Below are 10,624 nucleotides of genomic sequence, written 5' to 3'. Positions count from 1 at the left end.
CCTCTAGAGCGTGCAGGCAACACTACCTCAGAGGGAGAAACAAGGCTGCCAATCCTAGATCCTTCGAGTTCTCCAGTTGACCCTTTCACACTTTGGGTAATATCTCACCTGAAGAAGAGCTCAGAGAACCTCCAATGCTTGTCTCTCTCACCAACAGAAGTTGGTTCAAAAAAAGACATTACCTCACCTATCTTGTCTCACTAATCTCCTGGGAAATAAATGGCTCCAACGACACTGCACTAACTTTGGGTGAGTCATCAAAGAGTCATTGGGAAAGGGGACTGGACCCTCTCAGGTGGGTGGGTGCCCCAACCAACGAACTGCAGAATCATTCTCCTGCTTTCTCTCCAGCACAGTCAAAGTCCCCACCTGGGCAGGGCACAGTGGGGACTTTAATGGAGGGGTCTCCCCAGCACAGATACGGTTGAGGGAGCAGCAGCTGCTCAGTTCTGGCTCCCAGATCCCAGTGGCTGAGGCAGCAGCTTGTGACCCAGGACAGAAAACAGAGACAGATCAATGGCAGTCTCCTCTCTCTGAGCAAGGACCAGACCCCTTGGAAAGACACAACAGCTACTGAATCAACTCCCCACACGCTCCCCATCAGACCCTCTCCCTGGAGGGTCAGGTGAAGTATTAAGGATGGGTAAACCAGGCAAGTGTGTGTGTGTGTATATGAATGAGAGAGATAGAGAGATGGGCTCAGTTGCCTGCCCCACAGCAGCAGTGGTACAACCATTTAGGCGACCTAGGGCGTTAGGATTTGGGAGGTGGCATTTTCTTCGGCAGCTGCTGCCGGCATTTAGGAAGGGAGGGAGCTGGAGCAGGGGAGTGCGGGGAGGGCTGTCTGCAGCAAGTAAGGGGGGGGAGATAGCCCACAGGGGAACTCCCCGCCCCTGCTCACCCCTGCCCCACCTCCTCCCTGAGCATGCCGTCCCTGCTTCACTTCTCCTGCCTCCCAATCAGCTTAGGCCCCGCAAGCCTGGGAGGTGGAAGAAGTGAAGCAGCAACGGCGTGCTTGGGGTGGAGGTGGAGCAGGGGTGAGCTGGTGCCTCAGGGTTGGGGGTGGGGAGCTGCCACGGGGAGGGGGCACCTCAGGGTGGAGGGAGGGAGCTGCCCTGGTGGGGGGGCGGGCTCAGGGCGGGGGCACAGGGACGGGGGAGGATGCAAGGTGGAAGTTTCGCCTAGGGCGTGAAACATCCTTGCACTGGCCATGCACTGCCCACTCAGGTTAGGCCCAGGCCTATGATCCATTTTATGAAGCAGGGGTACCAGGACAAAATTGGCTAAGTGGGGCTGCCACCTATGTCACAATGCCACTCACTCACTCTTCACAATGGGGAGTGGGACACTGAGGTCAGTCCTGAGCAGCAGAGCACCAGTACCTGAACCAGACCAGCAGGAGCTTCAGTGCCCACACCTGGCAAGGAGCTTCAGTGAGGGTATGCATAGGGGATTCAGCCGGGGAAGGGAAGAGGGGAACCCTGGGGCAGGGGTGACATGAGGGGCTTTTCCTAGAGCTCAGCGATGGGTTCATTTGGCCCTGCCTATCACCAAAAAACTTGGTGGCAAAGCACTGACCAGTGACAGCTCCATGGCCCGAGCTAGGGGAGCAGAGCTTGTAGCTCAGTCCCAGGGCTAGTAGCCAGTGAGCCTGGTGTGGAGACAAGAGACCGTCTCTGACAAACTGCTCCCTGTGCCAGTCTGTTACCAGAGTGAATCCAGAAACTTGTCACCTGCAGCTCCTGGTCCTGGGCAGCCTCTCTAGGACCAGGGCTTGTAGTGTCAGAAACTGCAGCATGGTGTATTACCACCTTTACTTTGTGCTGCACTGTGCCCCTAACTCCTGCACTTTGCCCAAACCCCTGCACCGCCCTCCTGCACCCACATGGGGAAATAGAGCAGCTGGCACTGCTGATTGCTCCCCCCTCAAATGTTATGGGGGGAGGGATAGCTCAGTGGTTTGAGCCTTGGCCTGCTAAACCCAGGGTTGTGAGGTCAGTCCTTGAGGGGGGCATTTAGGGAACTGGGGTAAAAATCTGTCTGGGGATTGGTCCTGCTTTGAGCAGGGGGTTGGACTAGATGACCTTCTGAGGTCCCTTCCAACCCTAATCTTCTATGATTCCTCTGCATACCCCTAGGGGGGTAGGAGCAACATCAGGGCTCCCTGCATTCAGGTCACTTTCCTCACTTGGGCAGTTTTCAATTAACAAAACTAGAAATTAAATCAAACAAACCCCGAAAACTTCCTGTTATTAACACTGGTGTAAGGTTCCCCAGTGACAGATTCAGCCCTTTCAGGATGTCAAGTTCATCAACATTAAAATTTCTGTAAAACCAGGAAATATAGAGTTAATGTACATGGCAACACAGCCTTAATTCTGCCCTCTTTGAGAGATGATCCAATACAGACTACAGATTTTCTTCACACCATACTTAGCTGATGATGTTCCCTTGCCCGTTTCATGTTACTAATGTGAAGTAGCTGCTGTCAAATAAGCAGTTGGGACAGTATGTCACTTTCCTCCATGCGGCTCTAGGCCCATTTTGTATAGATTTATCATGACGTTGGCCCTTTCAGTGCCTCAGAGCTTGTTTTATTATTAAAGAAGGTATCCAATGCTAACCACAGGAGTTAACCATGGTTTTAACGATACTTTGAGAAACAGTATGGAAGAAGTTAAATCATTCCCAGCACTCACTGTACAGCACCACCCATTGTTGACATTAATTGGCAACAATCAGTAAATTTTGTAGCGTATACATTGGCTTCAGTGAGGACCTGAGTAGGGAGTGAAGCACTGTAGGGGCACCAGATACTCAATAATTCTTATGTGGAAGGATCCACACTGCACGGATTTCAGTCCCTTCACATGGAAGCAGTGGGAATTCCTGCCTTGTGAACAGGTAGACAAATGAGGAAAATGATGTAACCAAGCAGAGAAGAACTCAACAGAGAGCCACAAGGGAGTGAGGAAATCTTCCCTTTCATTATAGCTTGATCAAGACAACAAGAGAGATATGTGACTTTGAAAGATAGAAGTTAAAATCAGGTCGCACTATTCCTATTAGTGTCCCTTTTTTGCATACTTTGTAGGGTCCTTGATGATCTGTGACCACAATATCTTCTGTGCAGCAGTTAGCAACTTGGCTGACTGGGGTCAGTGCAGCCCACAAGTGGCATGAGGTGATAAGTCCCTCTGCAGGTTTAATAGGCATCAGGTAATAAAATCCCCAAACCCTTACTCCCTGGTTTGGGAACACAGTTCAGGGGGTCTCCCAAACTATTTCTCAGACCAGCTAACTAAAGGATGGCGCACTCACAACTCTGCAATGGATCCTCAGGTTCAGAGGTGACTCTGGACTCCTCAGTCACTGCAGAGGGGCTGATGATCACTGCTGGCAGGTGTTCCCTTCATGCAGGAGTCAGACTGCTTCTGGTCCCAGGATTTCCACTCCCACAAAGAGATGCAGGGCTAAAGGTGCAGAGTACAATAACTCTACTAGAAATCCAAGCTTTAGCCTCCTACTCCAGTGCACTGACACACTCCCAGCAGCAGCCCTGGACTAGAGCAAAAATGTGGAGCCATGGCATGACTGATCTCACCTGGGGAGCTGGAGGGCTAACTCGGCTGGGCTGGGATGGGGGATATTTCCCTACAAAGCTCTCTAAACTGGGAATCACCTTGGAGTGGGAAAGGCCCAAGCTGAGGGATGTTGCCTTCATGCAGGCCTGAGACTCACCAGCCCCCACACAGCCAGTCCTGCTCTTTCTGTGGCTGGCTCCAAACTGGCTTCTCCCTTTCCGGGAGAAAGCATCTCACGCTAGCTCTTCTTCTCAGACTTTCCCTGGTCAATTATTTGACTCTGCTCCCTCCTCTGAGCAGGCCCAGCTGCCTGCCATCCTCCCACAAACCAACAGGGCCCCTGTTGTTATACATAGTGTCTCTCCTCTCTCCAATGGAGCTCAGCCCCCAGTTGCTATGATGATTTGCTATGATGAGTACGGTTACCAAACCTTCTGTACCGTCTGCCAGGAATGACCAGGAGTCATTCCCATTTTTACCCAGGTGCCCCCAGCCGACCTTACCGAGGCTAGCCAGGAGCACTCACGGGCTGCTGCTGATGATGGATAGCAATCACATTGTACCTTCTGCTACCGAGAAGAGGATGCTGGTGTTCAGCGCTGCAGCACCCCATCTACCAGCAGCATGCAGTAGACATATGGTGACATTGAAAAAAGGTGAGAAACGATTTTTTTCCCTTTTCTTTCGGGGGAGGGGGAAGGGTGTAAATTGACGATATACACCCTGAAACACCCGGGAAAATGTTTTTGACCCTTCAGGCATTTGGAGCTCAGCCAAGAAAGTAAATGCTTTTCGGAGACTGCGGGGACTGTGGGATAGCTGGAGTCCTCAGTACCCCCTCCCTACCTCCATGAGCGTCCATTTGATTCTTTGGCTTTCCGTTACACTTCTCACGCAGCACTGTGCTGAGTCCCTGCTGTGGCATCTGTCTATCATAGCCTGGAGATTTTTTCAAATGCTTTGTCATTTCGTCTTCTGGAATGGAGCTCTGATAGAACAGATTTGTCTCCCCATACAGCGATCAGATCCAGTATCTCCCATACGGTCTGTGCTGGAGCTCTTTTTGGATTTGGGACTGCATCGCCACCCATGCTGATCAGAGCTCCACGCTGGGCAAACAGGAAATGAAATTCAAAAGTTCGCGGGGCTTTTCCTGTCTACCTGGCCAGTGCATCCGAGTTCAGATGGCTTTCCAGAGCGGTCACAATGGTGCACTGTGGGATACCGCCCAGAGGCCAATACTGTCGATTTGCGGCCACACTAACCCTAATCCGACATGGCAATACTGATTTCAGTGCTACTCCTCTCATCAAGGAGGAGTACAGAAATCAGTTTAAAGAGCCCTTTATATCGAAGTAAAGGGCCTCATTGTGTAGACGGGTGCAGGGTTAAATCGGTTTAACGCTGCTAAATTCAGTTTAAGCGCGTAGTGTAGACCAGGCCTCAGATGCATGAAATAGTTGGAGGAGACCCTGCCACCACCATGGATACCTCCAAGGAGCCTGAGTCACAGGCCCTACCATGAACTGTATGGATGAGGATGGGGGACATGCAATTGGAGGGAGAGGGGGTGTTCAGTTACACCATGAGACAGGACTGGTTCAAAACTCCACCACAGTTCAATCAGTCCCAGCAGTCAAGCACAGGTGAGCCCCATGCAGGGGAAGGAACCTCAGTAAGCATGTAAATATATTTCACATTAAATTGATGGTGCCTCCAACTTAACAGGACACAGATATTGACTTTTTTCATTAATTTACTTGTACTGGAAAAGGTAGAGATGTTATCTGCTTTTCATCCCCCTGCAGAGTTTGGCAGGGGAGCCATGCAGAGCAGTTTGTTTATGTACACGGGGATGTCCCTTGCATCCTCCTGAGAGTTCTCAATGAACCTTTCATGAAGGTCCTCTGAATGTTTCTAGGGATGGCAGCCTTATTTCTTCCTCTGTAGTAGGACACATTCCCATGCCATTTGGCGATATGTTCAGCAGGCACCATTGCAGCAAACAGGCTTAGTGGCATACAGGCCTGGGCGGCTCCAGGACAACAGCAGCAGCTATGCTTTCTGCAGTGCTCAATTAGCCACTGGGACAATGGGGCTCATGCCCAGGGGGATCCCCAAAAATTTCTGCCAAATTCCTGGCCTCCGGGTGGGTGGGCAGGCGAGCGGGGAAAGCCCCAGCACCTTGATACCATCCCCGGCAGAAGCCATGGGATGGGGGAAGCCCCAGCACCCAACCCCACTCTCTGGCAAAAATGCAGGGTGGATGAGGCAGGAGAAGCTCCAGTGCCCTGGTCCTCGTCCTCCACAGAAGTGCGGGGAAATGACAAAGGAAGCCCCAGGACCCCCTTGCAGCCCCAGGACTGGAGAAGCTTTTACTCCCTCCTGCAGCACTGGGGCATGGTGGGGGATAGAGCTTCTCTGGTCTTGCGGCCATGGGAGGGGGGCAGAAAGGAGCAAATGGATGGAGGGGGCTGAAGTGGGGGGCAGAATGTGGGAAACCCTGGGTGGAAGAGGGATGGGCCCCGGGGAAGGGGCAGAAAGAGGCAGGTCAGTGGGTGGGGTTGCAAGCAGAAGGGGTAGAATGGGGGCAGGATTGCAGGTGGAAAGGGTGGGGAGGGGACCCCCACTTGCTCTGGCCCAGGGCCCTAGGAAACCTTCATCTGCCTCTGGCTCTGTTCCTTTGTTACACTCAGGAGTGAAATAGCTAAAATCACCACTGACTTTGGAAAATGGTTCCAGTATTCCGTGCCACTGCCCTATACTCATAGTTTCATGCAACTGAATAATTCTCTCTTCATTTCTCTGACCTTGGCAATCCAGGGTCACCATGGCTGGTGCTGTGAGTGAGGGCTGTGCACAAACACTGTGAAGCAGAAGTGTCAATAACAGGCAGTGCCTGTGGGTAGCAGTGTGTGGAGACCCTCGGCCCACCCTGCCTAGGAGCCCCGGGGAAGTGCCACAGCACCCGCCCCCGAGCTTGCACCCCCACCTCTTTCCCACAGCCCCCTTCTGGCCCCCAAACTCCCCCCAGAACCTTCACCCCCTCTCTCCACAGCCCCTCCTGCCCCCAAACTCCCTGCAGCTCTCACCCCCTCCTATACCTCCAGCCCTTGCCCTGGCCCAGAGCCTGCACCCCCTCCCTCTGCACCCCCTCCCATCCCCAAACTCTGTCCCAGAACCTGCACCCCTCACCCACTCCTGCACACCCACCCCCTGCCCTAGCCTGGAGCCTGAACCCTGCACCCTGCACCCAAACTCCATCCCAGAGCCTGCACCCTCATCCCCTTCCCACCACCCTCTCCTGCCCCCAACTCCCTCCCAGAGCCTGCACCCCTCACCCCCTCCTGCACACCCACCCCCTGCCCTAGCCTGGAGCCTGCACCCCGCACCCAAACTCCATCCCAGAGCCTGCACCCCAGACCCCCTGTAATGATGCGGTTCTGGTGGGACCCAACTGAGAGTGCCAATTCAGGACAAATCACTTAAAACAGGGCTGTTACAACCAAGGTGGGGGTTTTTCCACCTCTAAGGTAAACCAAACCAGCCAGACAAAGAGGACTTTGGTCTCACCCCACTGGCTAACCACAAGTCACACAAGCAATTCCCTTAGACACTCCATTTTTCCAGTATCACCCCCAGTGCCACTCATCCTGGGGATGAATTGTTATGAAAACCAACACCCCAATTAAAAGAAAAAGGTTCTCTCAATCCCAAAGAATCAAGCCCCAGACCCAGGTCAATATACAAATCAGATCTTACCCACAAATCACGCTGTTGCCAATCCTTTAGAATCTAAAATCTAAAATTTTATTCATAAAAGGAAAAAATATAGATGAGAACTAGAATTGGTTAAATGGAATCAATTTCATACAGTAACGGCAAAGTTCTTGGTTCAGGCTTGTAGCAGTGATGAAATAAACTGCAGGTTCAAATCAAGTCTCTGGATGTATCCCCCGCTGGGATGGGTTATTCAGTCCTTTGTTCAGAGCTTCAGTTTGTAGCAAAGTCCCTCCAGAGGTAACAAGCAAGACTGAAGACGAGATGGAGATGAGGCATTAGCCTTTTATAGTCTTTTCCAGGTGTAAGAACACCTCTTTGTTCTTACTGTGGAAAATTACAGCAAAATGGAGTCTGGAATCACATGGGCAAGTTTCTGCATACTTTGCTGAGTTACAAGGCATATCTGCCTTCTCTCAATGGGTCAGTTGTGTAGCTGATAGTCCTTAATGGGCCATCAAGCAGGCTAGGTAGAGCTAACACCAACTTGTCTGGGGTGTCACCAAGAAGCACAGCATAAGTTTGAAATACAGACAGTATAGAGCCAATACTCATAACTTTAACTACAAAATGACACATGCATACAGATGGCATAATCATAACCAGCAACCTATAACCTGGTCTTAGACACCTTATATGACCCCTTTACATAAGATTTGGTGCCATTACAGGACTTTGGTTGCAACCATGTTCTATATGGTCCCAGATTATGTCAATAACATCACATCGCCTGCCCCCACCAAACTCCATCACAGAGCCCAACCTCTCACCCGTCCTGCACCCCAATCCCCTGCCCCAGCCCAGGGCCTGCACTCTAGACCTCCTCCCGCCACCCAAACTCCCTCCCAGGGCCTTAGGCAGGTGTGGGGAGGAGTTGGAGGGGGGCGGGCTCTGGGCATTCTGGGCACCACCAAAATTTCTACAAACCTGCTGCCCCTGGCTGTGTTTTGTGGATCGCAGTCTAAGGGTGTGTCTACACTACAACAGCTACAACAGCACTGTGCCATTGTAGCATAGACACTTCCTACATCAATCGAAGTGGTTTCTCCATTGAAATAGTTAATCTACCTCTCCAAGAGGCAGTAGCTAGGCTGGCAGCAGAATTCTGCCATTGACCTAGCTGTGTCTTCTCAGAGGGTTAGAGTGACCTAAATATGTCACACACAATGTGAAATTTTTCACAGCCCTGATCAATGTAGCTAAATCAACCTACATTTTAGGTGTAGACCAGAAAGAATAAGGGTATGTCTATACTGCAGCCTTTATGCTGCGGTAGCGCTCTAGTGCAGATGCTTCTGGAATCATTAACAGGAGTTTTTCCACCACTGTAGTTAACCCACCTAACCAGGGAGATGTTGTCTAGCCATGGCACTCAGGGCATGGAATGTTTTGCAGCAATGAGTGATGTAACTGGGTTGGTCTAAGTTTTGAGAGTAGATCAGACTTAAGAGGGCTTTGCCTGGAACTAACTGAAAACATAGAAGCTGACAGCTGTGTGTGTGTGAGAAGCAGAAAGCCAAGAGAGCGCTAGTGAGTGTGGTCATCTTGGGAGGAAACTGAGGCCTTGTCTACACTACAAGACTATTTCGAATCTACTTAAGTCGAATTTGTGGATTCGACCTTATGAAGTCAAATTTGTGTATCCACAGTAAATACACTAATTCGAATTTCTGAGTCCACAGTAACGGGGCTGGCGTCGACTTTGGAAGTGGTGCACTGTGGGAAGCTATCCCACAGTTCCCGCAGTCCCCGCTGCCCATTGGAATGCTGGGTAGAGCTCCCAATGCCTCCTGGGGGAAAAATGTGTCAAGGGTGCTTTTGGGTAACTGTTGTCATTGAACCGTCAATCACGCCCTCCCTCCCTGAAAGCTCCGGCGGGAAATCTGTTCGCGCCCTTCTCTTGTCAGTTACATCGCGTACGCCACAGCACTGCGAGCATGGAGCCCGCTGCGATCATCGCTGCACTTATGGCCGTTGTCAACTCCTCACACCTTATCGTCCACCTCTTCCACAGTCAGCTGCTGAGAAATCGGGCGAGGAGGCTCCGGCAGCGCGGTGAGGACAGGAATTCACAGAGTGGCGCAGACCTCTCACAAAGCAGGGTACGCCGCGCCGTGGAGATCATGGTGGCAATGGGTCAAGTTCATGGTGTGGAACGGCGATTCTGGGCCCGGGAAACAAGCACGGACTGGTGGGACCGCATAGTGCTGCAGGTCTGGGATGAATCACAGTGGCTGCGAAACTTCAGGATGCGTAAGGGCACTTTCCTTGAACTCTGTGACTTGCTGTCCCCTGCCCTGAAGCGCCAGGACACCCGGATGCGAGCAGCCCTGAGTGTGCAGAAGCGAGTGGCCATAGCCCTCTGGAAACTTGCAACGCCAGACAGCTACCGGTCAGTAGCGAACCACTTTGGCGTGGGCAAATCTACAGTGGGGGTTGCTGTGATTGAAGTAGCCCACGCAATCGTTGAGCAACTTCTCTCAAAGGTAGTGACTCTCGGAAACGTCCAGGACATCATAGATGGCTTCACCGCGATGGGATTCCCAAACTGCGGTGGGGCTATAGATGGGACTCACATCCCTATCCTGGCACCAGCCCACCAGGCCAGCGAGTACATTAACCGAAAGGGCTACTTTTCAATGGTGCTGCAAGCACTGGTGGACCATAGGGGACGTTTTACCAACATCTTCGTTGGGTGGGCGGGCAAGGTTCATGACGCGCGTGTGTTCAGGAACTCTGGTCTGTTTAAACGCCTCCAGGCAGGTACTTTCTTCCCGGACCACAAAATAACGGTTGGGGATGTGCAGATGCCTACAGTGATCCTTGGGGACCCAGCCTACCCGCTAATGCCCTGGCTCATGAAGCCCTATACAGGCGCCTTGGACAGAGAGAAGGAACTCTTCAACTACCGGCTGAGCAAGTGCAGAATGGTGGTGGAGTGTGCTTTCGGACGTCTCAAGGGGAGATGGCGGAGCTTACTGACTCGCTCGGACATCAGCGAAAAGAATATCCCCGTAGTTATTGCTGCTTGCTGTGTGCTACACAATCTCTGTGAGAGCAAGGGCGAGACCTTTTTGTCCGGATGGGAGGTTGAGGCAAATCGCCTGGCTGCAGTTTACGCTCAGCCAGACACCCGTGCTGAGAGAATATCCCAGCGGGAAGCGCTGTGTATCCGGGAGGCTTTGAAAGCAAGTTTCCTCGGAGAGCAGGGTAACCTATGACTCTCCACTTGCTTTCAAGAGAAACTGACCCTGGGCCTG

This window comes from Mauremys mutica, chromosome 12 (assembly GCF_020497125.1).
Source record: "Mauremys mutica isolate MM-2020 ecotype Southern chromosome 12, ASM2049712v1, whole genome shotgun sequence".
NCBI lineage: Eukaryota > Metazoa > Chordata > Testudines > Geoemydidae > Mauremys > Mauremys mutica.
This window is presented reverse-complemented; position numbering follows the sequence as displayed.